This window comes from Antechinus flavipes, chromosome 6 (genome assembly GCF_016432865.1).
Source record: "Antechinus flavipes isolate AdamAnt ecotype Samford, QLD, Australia chromosome 6, AdamAnt_v2, whole genome shotgun sequence".
NCBI lineage: Eukaryota > Metazoa > Chordata > Mammalia > Dasyuromorphia > Dasyuridae > Antechinus > Antechinus flavipes.
In genome coordinates this window covers 29,957,183-29,973,408 of record NC_067403.1, presented here as the reverse complement: position 1 = coordinate 29,973,408, position 16,226 = coordinate 29,957,183, and the positions used below count along the sequence as shown (strand labels likewise).

At 38.8% G+C, this 16,226-nt stretch overlaps 1 protein-coding gene across 4 annotated transcripts in view; it reads left to right on the top strand.

The window, feature by feature from the left end:
• Positions 1–16,226, top strand: part of APBB2 (amyloid beta precursor protein binding family B member 2) — a 374,634-nt gene that overhangs the window by 60,866 nt on the left and 297,542 nt on the right. For all 4 annotated transcript variants that reach the window (XM_051964457.1, XM_051964459.1, XM_051964460.1 and 1 more), the window contains exon 2: positions 7,462–7,580. The gene's annotated coding sequence lies outside the window, so the exon portion shown is untranslated. The remainder of the gene's footprint in view (positions 1–7,461; positions 7,581–16,226) is intronic.

Genomic DNA, 16,226 nt, shown 5'->3' with positions numbered 1-16,226 from the left:
TGAGGAAATTCATGAATCTAGATTCTGTCGAAGTTTCTACTGGGAAAGATAATCAATCATTTGGTAGCTTCGCTGAGACTTTTGTGTCTTGATTGTAGATGTCAGTGGATCAATATTGACCGAACCTAAATTCCTTCTAGCTAATTCAAACACATTATCAGTTACGAACTAATGATTTACCATGGCAGTCCAAGTCCTCCATGCTAGGTTTTCAGCTGCTCTGTTGTGTCATAGTCTTCTCCTCATACCTGGACTACTACTGGTGGGTCTCTTCCCACTCCAGTCCATTTTTCATTCAACTTTTACTCAGTCAACAAAGTTATTTTCCTAAAACAGGTCTGACCGTATCACTCCTCTGCTCAGAAAAACTCCGCTGGTTTCCTGTCACCTCCAGGATTAAATGTAAAAGTATTGGTATGACATCCTTCATAATCTAGCTGCCTCCTCCTCCAGAATCTAGTTTTTTTTACCTGCTCTCCTTCAACCAGGGACACCAGGCCTTCTTACTAGTTAATCTGCCATAGTTGGGATGTTTTTTCTCCTCTTCTTCACCTCCTGGCTCCCTTGGCTTCCTTCAAGTCCCAGCTAAAATCTCACTTTCTTCAGAAAGACTTTCTCAAACCCTCTTAGCTCTAGTGCTGTCTCTCTGTTGACTGTTTCCTTTTATAACTTGTGTGTCCATATCATTGCATATTGTGGGCCCCATTTTTAGATTGTGAGTTCCTCTAGGGAAGGGACTGGTTTTTGCCTTTCTCTGTTGTATCCCCAGCACTCAGCACAATACCAGGTACATAATAGCCGCTTAATAAATGCTTACTGATTGATTGCCTTCATGCGCTCCATGGTCAGCTAAACTAATCTCAGTTTCCTAAATTTATCCCGGGCCTCCTCCATACCATTTCCACATTCCTGGAATGTTCTTTCCCTTTTCTTCTCTGATTTTGCCCATTAAAATACTTCCCATTCCTTAAGATGAAGCTCAGGGACAGCCTCCTTCATGAAAAGCTGGCAATAATTATTCTCTTGGAGTATATCTTAGAACATTCTGTACTTTTATGTACACTTAACATTCTAATTTTTAAAAATAATATTTCTATACTAGTAATAAAATAATATAGCCCTTTAATATATCTGAAACATTTTCCTTCCAACTTTGGGAAGGAGATAATAGAATTTTTATCCCCCCCCCTCTATTTTATAGATGAGAAACAGGGGCTCTGAAGAGTTAAAAAAAATTACATTCTGCAAATAGAAACAATTAACAATTGCTTATTGAACAAATGGTGAACTTCTTAAGGACAGAAATCAAGTTTTTATCATTGTATTTTCATTGATCTTGATCTGTGCTTTTTCCTAGTAGTCAAGTCTTTCGAACTTAATTGAAGGTTACTACAAACCTTAGTCGGGCTTGTCTTCCCTGTGTAAGGACAAAAAAGACATCATGGTAGAATTGAAAGCTATCTCAGATACCATCTAGCTAACCCATACTTGAATGATGTCACCTACTTAGCATTGACTTCAGAACAAGGAGAGAGAACCCAGTACTTTTTGGAGCAGAATTTATTTCACTTGTGGTTGGCTCTGGTTTTGTTTTGTTTGGTTTGGCTGAGGCAATTGGGGTTAAGTGACTTGCCCAAGGTCACATATGTATCCAAGGCCAGACTTGAACTCAGGTCCTCCTGACTTCAGGGCTGGTGCTCTATCCACTGTACCATGTAGCTACCCTGGTTGTCTCTGATTTTTAAGAAGTTTTTCTTTACTTCAATCTGAATTTTATTTTTTAGTAACTCCCACCCACTAAATGTAGTTCTGGCCCTGTGAGCTAAGCAAAACCAGATCTAAAGAATGCTCCTTCCATTTTGTGTCCTCTTAATATTTCTTTCCTTTTCTGCTATCTCCAGGTTTCTATAAGCTAACTATCCTCAATTTCTTAACTGGATAGTCCCTCATATGACATAGGACATGGTCTCAATGTCCATTACAATCTCAATTATCTTTCTCTGGATCCTCTCCATTTTATCAAATGTTTTTCCTAAAATATGGCTCCTACACATATAAACAAGATGAGGGTTTTTTTTTCCCCCCTCTAATACAGATACTTGGCAATACAAATGGCTAGAACTTTCATTACTGATTTTGTCCCATGTGTCTCATGGAAGGAAGACAAAACTTAGAAACATCAGTTAAATAGCAGTAGTTCATTTGTCGGTTGTGTTTCAGCTCATGACCCCATTTGGGGTTTTCTTGACAAAGATACTGGAGTAATTTTTTACATATGAGGAAATTGAGGCAAATGAGGTTAAGTGACTTAATAAGCATTTGTTAAGTATCGTACTGTGTGCCAGGCCCTGTGCTAAGTGCTTTACAAATGATCCTCACAATGATCCTGGGAGGTAGGTACTATTTTTATTATCCTTATTTTTCAGTTGAGGAAACTGAAGTAATAGAGAAAAAGTGAGACAGACAGCTAGAAATGTCGGAGGTCAGTTCTGAATTCAGGTCTTCTGCCTCCTGGCTCCGAGCTCTACCCCTTGCACCATCTAGTAGTGTTTTAAGGAGGTCGTTTTCCTCCTTGGTTTTGAGGGAATGTAAGCTTTGGCAGTTTTTTTTTTCTTGATAATTTTTCAAGTCTATTAACAGACTCTGTCTGTCGTCAGATAGCTAACCTAGCCAAGTTTTGAGATACTCATCACTTGAAGGTTGGCCACCAAGCAAAGAATGTTTTTGCCCACAAAACTCCTGAAGACTCTTCCAAGTCACAGGGGGTTCGTGATTCTTCCTGGGAGGCAAAATAGCCAAACTTATAAAATCTCAACCCTTGAAATCTTGAAGTAACAGCTAGAGCAGAATTCTTGGAGAAGTCTTTTTCCCAAAGGATTTTTTTCTCCCTTTAATACATGTCTCCAGATGGCACAGGGCTATTGTTATTATCCTTGTTGATCCTCTCACGAAATGTGGCCCCAGCATCATGAAATGTGGCCTTTTTTCATAAGCATTCACGGTTCACACCATTGTTGTTACTCATGCTTTTCCCTGCTGCCCAGCGGGGAAAGGATGGGCTTGTTCAGGGACATGAGCGACCCCCTTTCCTTCAGGGATGGCTGGGTTTCTTTCTCCCTGTCGTGTGTTGGCTTTCTTGCATCTGCATCGGAGTTTCTCTTCTTTTCTGCTGCTTTTTCAGCTGCTCCCATCTTCTCTGGTGGAATTGGGTGGGTCTGGCCGGGATTCTGGCTGATCTAGGTGGTGGTGCCCTAAATCTGGACGGGTAGGGAAGCTTTACAGAGAGAAAATCTAGAGGAATGGAGCCGCAGAACTCTGGGGCAAATGCCAGATTTGGGATGTTTCTTTCAAAAGTAAATAAAAACCAGCCTTTCCATTTGATGTTTGCCAAAACATGGGGAGTTTTCTTAACCTCCCATCTCTCCCCAAAGATTTGGATGTTTTGGAAAAGAGCAAGTCAAAGCTTGAAGGCAGAATTCAATGGCACCTAATTAGAGATGGGAATGGATTTCTCATTTGTCCTTGCTGGTGGTCAGGTAGCAGGTGTCCTTTTAGCTTTGCTTTGGCTGGTTTGGCAGTTGGGATTAAGCGACTTGCCCTTCCTTCCCTTCCTTTCTCCTGTCCTTCCCTTCCTTTCTCCTCTCCTTTCCTTCCTTTCTCCTTTCTACTCTCCTTCCCTTCCTTTCTCCTCTCCTGCATCTGCAGTCACATTTGAATTCAGGTCCTTCTGCCTTCAGGGCTGGTGCTTTAGTCCTTTACCATTTCCCTCAGATGTCATTTTATCTTGTTGAAAATTTGATCCCTTCTTGCCTCTTTTCAGATGATTTTCTTTCCTCCATTGCTTTTGAAAACCCTTTGACCCCAATATTTGAGTGCTGGGGATTGTGGAGAGAGAGCGGGGTTTCACCTTTTCTGTTTCCTTGCTGTGGATAAAAATCTTTTGCTTCGGGAAATGCCTTTTTGGTCATTCCATTACTCTAGAACTCTGCTGGTCTCTCACTCAGCATCTGTAATTTCAAAAATGACCACAGGACGAGCCTGATACCAAAAGGAATAAGGGAAACCCAGGAAGCGTTTGGCGTGATGGGTACTTTCCATTCAAGATGCCCGCTGCTGAGCGGTCACAGGGCAAGCATTGTAGCTGAGGATCCAAGTGCTCGGGGCAGACAAAACATGTGTTGTGATGGGGCTGGCCCTTCTAGTTGTGTCCAGACTTTATGGACATAGTTAGAAGGAAAATATCCCTGGGATATTGAGGGTGTTAACATAAGTCCAAATAAAATCCCTGGAAGAGATTTTCTACTAAACTATAGTTTGGCTCCTCAAATAAATACCTGTGGAATTAATCCATGTGGTGGAAAAAGGAAAAGGGAGGGATGAATTCTAGTGCTGGATCTCATTTAACTTCCCATGTCAGCTCACTTCTCTCTGAAATGAGGGGTAGACTGGATTTCTAAGGTTTTTTTTTTTTCCCTATCTCTCAAATGCCAGTTAGATGGTCCTTGCTTCCCAGCAATACTTAAGCATATTAATATATGCTTAGGTATTGCAAGAGGGCAAATAAGTTTGGGCATCAAATAATTGTTGTTGTTCATTCATTTTTCAGTCATGTCTAACTCTTCATGACTCTGTCTGGGGGTTTCCTGGCAAAGATATTGGAGTAATTTGCCATTTCCTTCTCCAACTCATTTTACAGATAAGGAAACTGAGACAGATGGGGCTAAGTGACTTGGCCAGGGTCATACAGATAGTAAATGTCTGAGGCCAGATTTGAACCCAGGAAGATGAGTGTTCCTGACTCCAGACCCTACACTCTATCCACTGTGCCACGCAGATGCCCTTAATACCAGCCAGTAAATGATGAAATACCAAAATGAGTACAGAGAAAAGAAAAAGATATGGAACCACAGGAAGAAAGTTATGTCACCTTCTTCCTACCTCCTTTCAGCACTGGGAGTTGTTGTTCCTGTGGTGGTTAGTGATATATTCAGGTAGAGGACAGGTAAACGGAATAAGTTGGGCTCTTAGCTCCCAGGCTTTCTTAATAGTTATGGATTAGGCAAATGCCATATTTTTCAATGCTAGGAAGGAGGCAGGGACTGGACCTGTTTTGTCATTATATAGGGGGTTTTCAGGTAAGGAAACTTACTGACACAGATGGGCCTCTTCTTTTCCTCCCTCCCTTCTTTCCTTCTTTCTTTCATTTCTCCCTCCCTTCTTTCCTTTTTTTTTTCATTTCTCCCTCCCTTCCTTCCTTCTCTTTCTCCCTTTCCTTCCCTTCTTTCCCTTCTTTTCTCCTCTCCTTTTCATTTCTCCCAGGAGACCATGAATTAGTTTGGGGGGGGGGGAGTGGGTGAGAAGGGCATGAACTTGAATGGGGGGAAAATGACATCTTGAATTTTCACTAATCTTCACATGGAGTTTAGCATTTCTCTCCCCCCCCCCCCATTTATTTAAGAAAATTCTATGAGGAAATCCAATGGCTTCATCACACTGCAAAAAATGGAGACCCATAGGAATCTAGTGATTTGCCCAATTTACCTAGCTGGTGAGGGTTGGTCAGAGCCAGCCTGGGAGAGTTAGATGGTCCTTGCTACCCAGTCAGTGTTCTTTCCATTCTTCTGGGCTAATAATAGGCATGGCATGGTTGTATACGGGTCTATTTTGAGTTCCTGAAACCCTGAGAGCTTTGTGGACTTAGTATCTGAAAATAACATCATTTATTTCATTTAGTTTGTTCTAAGTGGTTTTACAATATGCTGTGTGTAGTTTATTAAATGAAGGCTTCAGGCTAGTTGGTCCCTATTGGGCACTGATGGCTTTAATCAAATGTGGAAATTAGAATGGCTGCCCATTAGCCTTTTTTGGTTTTGGGGTAACTCTAGCTTTAGCATTCTGGATCAAGAATGTGTTTTGAAGAGGCAGAGAAAGAACGTGTTTAACCACTGTATTTTCCCTGGAATCCCTGCGGCTCACCAGGTGCACAGAATGTGCTCAAGGAGCAGTTGTGATCGATAAACTTGGAGCAGAGATGTCCCTTGCCTGGCTTTTAAAGCCATTTATCTAAAAAGTGCACTTGCTTATAACGTGGAGGAGGCTTGGTATCCTCCATTCCATACAATCATCTGTCAGAAAATGAATGAATTTGCTCGACTTTTTTTTTTTTTTGGAAGATTTCATCCGTAGCATCCTCCCAAGAACTTCCTACTCTTCCTTTTCTTTCCTTTTGGTCTTTCTCTATCCCCACCTTAAGCTCTGCTTCTGTCTCTCCTCCTGTTTCTTTCCTCTTTTCTTTATTCTCTCTCCCCTGTGCTGTCTCCCACTCTTGCTCACTGTCTTTCTTACTATATATATATGAGATTTCTGGGGATAGTGGAGAAAGAACTGAGCTGGAAGAACTGTGGTCATTTCCTGCCTGTGACAAGAACTGGCTCAGTAACCCTGGGCTTGACCTCTCAGGGGTCCCAAGCTTCTCTCTAAGACTTTCGAATTTCTGATCTGCATTGCTGGAGGTAGTTTTGTCACCTTTATCAAAGCACTCAGTGGAAGTTCCCTTCCTCCCTTCACCACCTCAAGCTAAACACCTACTGAATACAAAGCACTGTGCTAAGTGCTGAAAATTTTAGCCAAAAAGAAAACAGTTCTTGCCTTCAAAATACTTACATTTTACTGGATACAACTTTCTCTAGGAAAACTCAAGCATAGAACATGCCCTTTGGGATCTAAAGCTGACCAACCCCCTCCTCCACAAAATCTGGGGATGAGCGGAGACTCCAAGGACTGCCCCAGGCATTACTTTCTCTTCCTCTCCACACCTCCCACCTTCGACACAATTACCCTGCATTGACAGTAGGCTGACCTCAGTAGATGCATCCAGTACACACAAGGAACCTGCCACATTCACTATTTCTTAGCCCCATACCAAATGAAAACTTTTTTGGTGACCATTGTTCCATATTTTTGGAGCACTTTGAAGTTGTGAAATATATTTTCACTCTTGATGCTGAGTTTTATTTTGTTTTTGAAACACATGGAACAAGTTGATTTTCAGCCCGCGTTCCTGTGGGTGATGATCCTTGCTTGCCATGTCCAAAGAATTCAGAACAAGCTCTCTGCCAGAGCATTCTTGTGGTTTTCCATGGGGCAGATCTGTGTGTTCATGAATTTTTCATTGTAGCTGCTGTTTTCCATGGCTAATTAAAACATCTGGCTTACATTTTCTGGGAACATAGAATTTCTCTTCTATGATAGCAATGACCTTGGCCCCTTCCTCACTATTAGTCCAGAATGTAGATTTTCAGGGTCATTTTTTGAAGGCGGTCGTTGCTGTTTCTTGATCACAAATATTGTATTGAAAAAACGTCTAGTTGCTGAACCGCACATTTATGTATTCCACATTTGTATTTTTCTGTTGTCTATAAATGTGAATTCATGTGATTGATTCTGGCCTTTCACCTTCAGGTCAGAGCTATGGGTGAGCTGCTCCTGTTTGAAGGCCAGCGAGTTGTGGTTGGACCTGCCTAGCTGTGGAACAGAAAGAAAGCTGAATGGGAAGTCCGTAGGAGAAAACTACTGAGAAAGTATGTGAGTGAAGGAGACTTAAATAATGGGCAGCTGTATATAACTATACAAAATAGATTGTTCTAAGTATAGAAGAGTTACATGTTCACAAATGCTATTAAGTTATCCCTTTCCCCATTCCTTTCCTTTCCCCTCATCTTCTCTCCCCTTTTTCTTCTTTCTTTCCCTTTTCTTCCTCTCTTCTTCCTTCCTTCCCTCCTCCTTCTCTCCCTTCCTTCCTTTTTCCCTCTTTCCCTCCCCCCTTTTTCTCTCCTTTCCTTTCTTCCTCCTTTCCTCTCTTCCTCCTTCCCTTTTTCTTCCTTCCTTCCTCTCTCCCTTCCTGTTTCCCTCTTTTCTTTTCTTCCCTTCCTCTTTCTCTCCTTTCTTTTCTTCCTTCCCTCTTTTCTTCCTTTCTTTCCTTATCTCCTTTCTTCTCTCCCTTCCTTCTTTTCCTCCCTTCCTTTATTTCCTTCCTCCCTCCCTTCCTTTCCTTCCTTCCTCCTTCCTTCATTTCCTCCCTTCTTTCCCTCCTTCCTTTGTTTCTTCAACAGGAAATCCACTTGTATAAATTGCAACATATTCCCTCTGAGTCCAAGATTCTTTGTCTGTATAGTCAATGGGGCTAATACCATCTGACACAGTTTCATTAGAGCCTGGATTTCTAGTTTTAAAAGCAAGAAGGGATCTCAGTGACATTTCTTCTTTTTGAGATGTTCTTATTTGGGGAATATGGTCTATATCAGGTCCAACCTATCTTCTGATATAGTCCTACATAAGAACTAGACTTATAATAGCCTACATACGAAAATGATACAATAAACAGACCCATGATAACTAAAGACAGCAGTCTTGTCTTTGCCTAGAAAAAAACCCAGTGTCCCACCATTTCAGAAATTTCAACTAAAGTTGAAATGGCACCTGAGCTTTTTCTTCATTCCATTTTATGTTAATAGTGGCCATAGAGAGATGCACCTGGCACCATGGAGTGATACCTGGTTCTCCTTCCTTAAGTTTGCTTAGGAACATTCCCCTCCCTCCTTTTTTTTTTTTTTTTTTCTATCAAAACAGTACACTGTTGACATTTTCAAGGAGATTTTCTTTTTCCTGGAGAGGCCCACACATGAATTAGGAATGTTCTAAGGACACAGAAGCATGAGCAAAGAAAAAGCAGCATTGCTAGGACTGGGAGAAAGAAACCACTTGAGAAGCCAACTTTACAAGGAGTCATAAGAGATCCTCTGACTGCTACCTCCTGCAGCAGCGGCTGGGCCTGCAGCATGCTGTGATTATTCTTATTGCTTGTGGCTACCCACCCTGCTAATAATGCTGTACCCTTTGAGCTTCCACCAAGGATATCTCAGGCAAAAGCTAGGTCTTGACTTTGTAACACAGCGTGGAAAGGTTATGTGAGTTTACACAGGTGAAGCAGTCTCACATGGCCAGCCTCCTCTTGATTGAAGCCTTTGGTTATCTCAGACTCTACTTTTGAAGTTTCATAAGCACACGTTTGCTTTTGGCTCCTTTGTGATTAAGTGATGTTTAAAAAGAAAGTGAAAGAAATTGTCAGTACAGAATGGAACACAGGGGGATCACCTAGATCCTCTAGTATTTGGAAGTTTAAAGTTCACGTGGAAAGTACCATAGCTGGCCATGAGACTACTGTTGGTTTAGATAATTAAAGAGTCCTCCCTCTCCAAAAAAAGAAGAAAAAGTCTTTTAAAAAAATTTTGCAGTAACTTTTCAATTTATTTATTTTTAATACACATTGCTTTATGAATCATGTTGGGAAAGAAAAATCTGAACAAAAGGGAAAATTTTGGAGAGAAAAAAATAGAAAAAAAGGTGAACAAAGCATGTGTTGATTTACATTCCATCTCCATAGTTCCTTTTCTGGATTCAGATGACATTTTCTGTCCAAAGTCTATTGGGATTGCTTTGGATCACTGAACCACTGAGAAGAACCAAGTAAAAGAAACCAAAAGAAAGAAAGTGAAAAAGAATCTTTTATGGATGGGTGGAACAAAGTGCACTTGCCTCCACCCTGAATGCCAAATTCTGAATGTCCTTTTGTAAGCATTTTAAATAGATTCTGATTTGTCTAAAATAAATGGTTATGGTAATTCATAAATGTGGTAGATAGAGTAGATAACAGCAGAAACTTTTAAAAAAGTGATTAGTTTGGATGACATCTTAATTGTCATCATCATTAATTGATGCCTTTTTTTTTAAATAACTTTTTATTGATAGAACTCATGCCAGGGTAATTTTTACAGCATTATCCGTTGCATTCACTTCTGTTCCGATTTTTCCCCTCCCTTCCTTCACTCCCTACCCCGGATGGCAAGCAATCCTTTACATGTTGAATAGGTTACAGTATATCCTGGATACAATATATGTGTGCAGAACCGAACAGTTCTCTTGTTGCACAGGAAGAATTGAATTCAGAAGGTATAAATAATCCGGGAAGAAAAACAAAAATGCAAGCAGTTTATATTCATCTCCCAGTGTTCTTTCTTTGGGTGTAGCTGCTTCTGCCCATCTTTGATCAATCGAAACTGAATTAGCTCTTTTTATCGAAGAGATCCACTTCCATCAGAATACATCCTCATACAGTATCGTTGTTGAGGTATATAATGATCTCCTGGTTCTGCTCATTTCACTTAGCATCAGTTCATGTAAGTCTCCCCAGTTCTCTCTGTAGTCATCCTGCTGGTCATTCCTTACAGAACAATAATATTCCATAATGTTCATATACCACAATTTACTCAACCATTCTCCAATGGATGGGCATCCATTCATTTTGCAGCTTCTAGCCACTACAAACAGGGCTGCCACAAACATTTTGATGCCTTTTGTTTTTACAAGTTGAGGATATTATTCCCACCTACACACACACATACACACATATGTATATATACATACACACACACATGTAATTGAACTTTCTCTTGTAACAAAGAGAAATGGTAAAGCGAAAGCAGTGATAAAGTCAGTGTTACTGATCTATACACAACAATCTGCCCTGGAGGACCCCATCTCTCTGCTAAGGGGCAGGAAAGTGCATTTCACATAAAGAAACTTTTCAAGCTTCCTACTTAGTTACCTGCTAAGGCTTGTGGTAATTCTAAAATTTATGTTTTTAGAAATTGTGTCTTTCAAAGCATCTTAGGAGATAGAATCATGGACCTTAGAGTCAGATAGATTCATGTTCTTCAAACCTGATCTCAGACACTAGTTGGGTGACTCTTTTTGTCTCACCTTTCTCATCTTTAAAATGATCTGGAGAAGGAAATGACAAACTATTCCAGTATCTTTGCCAAGAAAACACTAAGGGTCAGAAAGAGGTGAACGTGACTGAAAAATGATGGATGAAAATAAAGGTTTAAAAAAAATTACCCCTAAACCCCAAATAAAATAAAATAGTATGATTTGATCTGCATTCAGACCCCATTAGTCCTTTCTATCTTAAGTCCTTCAGAATTGTCTTGGATCACTGTATTTCTGAAAATTGTTAAATCATTCCCAGTTGATCATCATATGATATTGTCATCACTGGGCATAATGTTCTCCTGGTTTTGCTTATTTCACTTTACATCAGTTCAGGTAAGCCTTCCTAGGTTTTTTTAGAAGACATCCTGCTCATCATTTCTTATAGCATAATAGTATTCCATCACAGTCGTATATTACAATTTGTTCAGCCATTTCCCAGTCGATGAGCATCCCCTCATTTTTTCAATTTCTTGTCACCACTAAAACAGCTGCTACAAATATTTTCTGTACATACCTGGTCCTTTTTTTTTTTTTTTAAAGTCTCTTTGAGATACAGACATAGTAAGAGTGTTGCTGAGATCAAAGGGTATAACCGTCAGACTTTGAAATCCCATACTTTGCTTTAAGATTTGTAATGAAAAATTCAGAGGAAGAAAACAATTCAAAAGAAAAAGTGCATGTGTGCGCCAACCTGTGTATGTGCATACATGTGTATTATAAACAAATATCTTCTTGTAATACTCATTACATAAATACATATGTAAGTTTGCATGTACATAGGTTTTAAATCTCATGTTCTTTGCAACAAAAAATTCAAAATCTTAACTATATTGAAAAAGTAAATGAATTTAGCCAGCTAATATATATCACCCATAAATAAATTGCATCATGTGAGAAATAGCTCTCTTACTGATAATATATGTTTATATTTTTTCCTTAGAATTGTTTTCTTAGCAGGACTTTTAAAATTTCCTATTTTCTGAATCTTCAAAAAAAAAAAAAAAAGAAGTCCCCCCAGAATTTAGATTTAAAAAAAAAGGACAAAAAAATTTATGGATGTCAAAGCGAAGCTGCTGTTGGAAGAAGAGTATTTACTGTCATTATAGTTGTTTTGACAGCAAAAGAAACACGAGTAGTTATCACAAAGTTTCTTTGAACATGAGGTTATAACAGCTGATAGTCTCTTCAATGCCTCAGTTTTCCTTTTCTAACCAAAATGCAAAGAATATATGTCCAGAAATCTCAGAATTTTAGTCCTTCCTATTACTATCATGTGCTGTATAAATATATAGTTTTGTCATATGTGCAACAATGAGAATCTTCCAAAAGATAGGGAACAAGTGTTTGTTCTTCTTGGGGTTCATAGCCAAGCTGAATAAAGGCATATGAGGGAGGTTAATTGCTTTTCTTCAGACCCTCTCCTTCCTACTCCCTTAAGAACTATCTGTTATAGGGTTTCACAAAGATCAAAAGGCCATAGGTTTAGAGTTAGAGGGAAACTTAAAGGTCATTTAGTCTTTTCCTTCCAGTTTACAAACTTGTAAACCAAGTTATAAAGAGGCTAAATTACTTCCCCAGTGTCACCCAGGTTCCAAATGATTCAGACTCAGGTAATTGGACCCCAAATCTAGCCGTCTTTTCACTGTACTATTGTGATATATTAGGGTTCTGAGTTTGGGGTGAGTAGTAGATATTAGAAGGAAGGGTATTAGAAGTAGAGAAATTTGCTGACCAAAGACAGAAAAACAAGAACAAAAATTCCTGGAAATTCAATGCAAATTGTTTTGATTGGAACCATGGATTTAGGGAGGGAAATGATGCTAAAGGAAATGAGATAAATGGAGTAAATGTTTTTCATGATAGCCTATGGAAGACCAAGTTGGCTAAGGCTAAGAAGGATAAGCCATAGGGAACCAATGCAGGTGTCTTAATGGTGTTGGAGGAAGGGTCTTTTAGCAGTTCTATGTTGTTATACGGATTAGAGTTGGGAGAGACCCAAGACTAAGAAAGAGATCAATAAAGTGATTTTGGCAATAATTTGAATAGAAGGGTTTGGAGAATTAGATTAAGGTGTGGTGGTTATGGGATTGAAGGGAAAAGACCAAGATGAGGAATGCCATGGGAAGAGAATTGGAAAATAGGGGGTAGCCTTGGGGCAAGGACGCAGGTGAAATTTGTTGGCTTGGACTTCCCCAACATGACTCTGAAAACTTTCTATGTCTTAAGAAGCATCCTCAGACTACTGTGGGGATGGACCTCCACTTAAACGTGATGTCACTGACTGGCTACTCTTGCTTCTTCATTCGGCACTAATCTCTGATGATGATGGCTGGTCTATTATACCTCTCTGCCAAATCACATTGTAATAGTGCTTGTCTTTGGTGATTCTCAAAGAATACATTGTGGAGCAGATTTGGGACAATCAAAACACGTTTTCAGATCTGTTGCTCGAGAACCCAAACTGAGGGGAATAGTTTTCTTTAATCTCTGTAATTCTCCATTTAGCCAAAATAGACTTGATTGGTATTATGAATACTAGATTTCCTGGTAAATTAAATGAAGAAGGTTAGACTTGGTGGTCTTGAGGGTCCCTTCCATTTCTAGATCTATGATCCCATGATCCCTGTTAGAATTATAATACATCTTGAACATACTAAAAGCTTGATTATTTTGTTTAATGCTGAAGTCTTACCAGTATATCTTTAAAATAAAATTGTACAAAACCCCACCCTGCCATTTGGATTACACTTTAAGGTCTGGGATGCTTTTATATAAATGTTGGTCTTTGATCCACACAATATTTCAGGGATGATATTGGCCCTTTTTTCCAGATGAGAGAACCAAAGCTTAGACAGGTGAAGTCATTTGTCCATATCACATAGAGCTGGTGTTCCCAAGAGATGAAGCTCAGGTAATCCCTGAGTCTAAGCAATTTTTCCATCATATGCCGTCTCCGGCAGACTTCAGCATCTGTTTGGAGCATCAGAGTTCTCACGAAAGTATTATTTAATTTGAAAGGGAGGCAGATTATAGCAAGATAAAACGACAAGCCCAGGGAGCAAATGAGTGGAAAGAGGCTACTTTCAGCTAGTTTTTTTTCTGATCTCTTGCCAATCATTTTTTCTTACTTTGGGAATTTTTCATGATAGCATGCACAGAATGCAGACTTGCCTTTGGAGCTCTGTCATCTGCTAGGACAGCTGATAAAACCTCAAAAACAAAACCCCCACTGTCATGAAGGTTAGAGGTGTGCTGTCTCCCCTACAACCCAGCTACATTGGCTCTGTTTGTCTTTAATGTGGGATTAAAAATCAAACTTTTACAATTTTCAATGTTTTCTATCTTTCTCTAATAGCTTCCTTTTTGTTCTTTTTGCTTGTGACATTGTTGCACTTTCTGCCCCTTCTTTTTAATCTTCTTATTTGAACTTAGTTTGCCAAAAGGCAGGTTTGCTGCCAGTTTTTCCTAGGTTTTAAATGTGACAATGTGACAACTGATACATTTGTTAACTGGGTATTCTGTTGTTTCTATAATGTTCTCATAGTTTTAGGAAATTGAAATGTGTATATAGAGTTAACTAGATATGTTCTCATTCTCTCTGTCTCTCTGTATGTTTGTCTCTCTGTATGTCTGTCTCTCTGTCTCTTTTCTCTTTCTGGCCCTTTGTCTCTGGCTGGCTGTCTTTCTATGTCTCTCTGCTCTGTGTTTCTGGGGGTCTCTGTTACTTTTCTCTTGCCACTCTCTGGTCTTTTGTCTCTGTACTCTGCGTGTCTCTCTGTCTATGCACTCTCTCTCTCCATGTCTCTTTTCTCTCACCTCTCCCTGGCCCTTTGTCTCTATCCCTTTTTCTCTCTGTGTCTCTGTCTCTGTTATCTTTAACAGATCAAAAGCTGGCATCCTGTGTCTTCCTCAGCTATAGACCATTGTGGTATATTGTAGTTGTTCTTTTTCTCCTTCTTTTTTTCTTTTTCGTACTACTACTTTTCAATCTTAGTGACCAATTTAAAATAAAAGTTATATGAGAAATAGGGTGTTATATACCAAAAGGATATAACCTAGGTTTTTTTGCTTTGAGAATTGAAATAAAAATGACTTAAAAATTTTGTGTTTGAATAGAATCATTATGTCTGAAGATATTGGTATTCAAAAGGGTACAGCTATTAAGGAAGGCTTACAGTGAAATTTGTGATAAATATAGACTCCTATTTGCAATTAAAGCTAAATTCAGTTAGGACAAAATACAGCAACTCAGTAGCTTATAGTAATTCCAGGAGGAAAAAAAAAAACAGTGAGAATCTTTTGTATTTCCTTTCTTCAACCAAAGTTATATTTAATATTTGTTAAAAAGACTCCTAGCAAGCGTATTTGAAATATTACATGTTTTAATTCCTAACCTGCTTATTCATACCTCGACGCCTATTAAATTGTCTAGTTTCTTTTAAACAATCTCAGACATAATATCTAGGTGACATACAGCCAAAATAGTCTATATTTTAATGTAATTACAGACATATTAACAAGCTGTTTCCATCTTTGTTCTTTTCATGTTCTGTAATAAAACATTTAGATTTATAACATCCCAGATATAATATATATTCACAATTGGGCAGCTGTTTAGAACTTGTCTAGTTTTCAACTATCAAATGATTTTCAGCATCTATTTAAATGAGGATTAATGTTTTACTTTATTCATGAGCAAAATTACATTAAGTCACTCCTGAAGAACAACAACCAAAAAAAAAAAAAAAAGATTCTCTTTGTAGAATACATGTAAGTCAGGAGTTTATGAGAACTTAGTATAAACATCAATCTAATTTCTATGCCTAAACTACTTTCCTATAGTTTACAATAGACTTATTTAGGAATCTAACTTATATTTATCCTTCATGTGACTGATATGCCTTCCACAAAGTTGTATTCTTATATCTCATGATAGTATAAAGGTGATCTTGGTTCTTAAAAGCTGGCGCTCAGCTGGTTAGCTAGTTTCTAACAAACTAGTAGGTTTTGAATTAGCTCACAAGCATATCTGTTGTCAAGGAACCAATCTACCTAAGTCCAGAGAAGTTCTTCAATCATGTAGAGTGATGAATTTTTCAGCCTTGATACCTAGAGAAGACCACGTAGCACAATTTGCCGCCCAAAGTAGGTACTTAATAAACACAAGTTACCTAACTGACTCAGATGAGAACTGTAACCTATGTTAGTAGAAATAATTACTATCTTGACAAAATCAAAGATCCCTGAAAGATAAAAAAAAGTGGCTGATACCTTTTAAAAATGGAAATACCTTTTAAAATGGAAGCATTAATCTATCAGTTGAACACCTGATTAAGTAATGTATTAAACTATTATGTTGATTAATGGTTAAAAAACAAAACCCCTAAACAAGACTC